We start from the raw sequence: 1,157 nt of genomic DNA, 5'->3' as shown, positions 1-1,157 counted from the left end.
CCCGGATTTTCCCACGGCCGCAGCACGGGCGCCTTTGCTCGGATCGACTCGCCCTTTGGGTCGGTTGCTCTACCGGAGCGGCCCTATCCAACGAGCCAACCCTCGTCTCTCTAACCCTTTCCCCGGCCGAGATACGGCGGTCCCTCCCCGGATTTTCCCACGGCCGCAGCACGGGCGCCTTTGCTCGGATCGACTCGCCCTTTGGGTCGGTTGCTCTACCGGAGCGGCCCTATCCAACGAGCCAACCCTCGTCTCTCTAACCCTAAGCCCGGCCGAGATACGGCGGTCCCTCCCCGGATTTTCCCACGGCCGCAGCACGGGCGCCTTTGCTCGGATCGACTCGCCCTTTGGGTCGGTTGCTCTACCGGAGCGGCCCTATCCAACGAGCCAACCCTCGTCTCTCTAACCCTAAGCCCGGCCGAGATACGGCGGTCCCTCCCCGGATTTTCCCACGGCCGCAGCACGGGCGCCTTTGCTCGGATCGACTCGCCCTTTGGGTCGGTTGCTCTACCGGAGCGGCCCTATCCAACGAGCCAACCCTCGTCTCTCTAACCCTAAGCCCGGCCGAGATACGGCGGTCCCTCCCCGGATTTTCCCACGGCCGCAGCACGGGCGCCTTTGCTCGGATCGACTCGCCCTTTGGGTCGGTTGCCCTACCGGAGCGGCCCTATCCAACGAGCCAACCCTCGTCTCTCTAACCCTAAGCCCGGCCGAGATACGGCGGTCCCTCCGCGGATTTTCCCACGGCCGCAGCACGGGCGCCTTTGCTCGGATCGACTCGCCCTTTGGGTCGGTTGCTCTACCGGAGCGGCCCTATCCAACGAGCCAACCCGCTTCTCTCTAACCCTAAGCCCGGCCGAGATACGGCGGTCCCTCCGCGGATTTTCCCACGGCCGCAGCTCGGGCGCCTTTGCTCGGATCGACTCGCCCTTCGGGTCGGTTGCTCTACCGGAGCGGCCCTATCCAACGAGCCAACCCGCTTCTCTCTAACCCTAAGCCCGGCCGAGATACGGCGGTCCCTCCCCGGATTTTCCAACGGCCGCAGCTCGGGCGCCTTTGCTCGGATCGACTCGCCCTTTGGGTCTGTTGCTCCACCCGAGCGGACCTTTCCAACGAGCCAACCCTCGTCTCTCTAACCCTAAGCCCGGCCGAGATAC

This window comes from Paramisgurnus dabryanus, unplaced genomic scaffold (genome assembly GCF_030506205.2).
Source record: "Paramisgurnus dabryanus unplaced genomic scaffold, PD_genome_1.1 h2tg000286l_1_37522__unordered_in_group10, whole genome shotgun sequence".
NCBI classification, from domain to species: Eukaryota; Metazoa; Chordata; class Actinopteri; order Cypriniformes; family Cobitidae; genus Paramisgurnus; species Paramisgurnus dabryanus.
The sequence above is the reverse complement of the archived record's forward strand: the minus strand, read 5'-3'. Positions refer to the sequence as shown.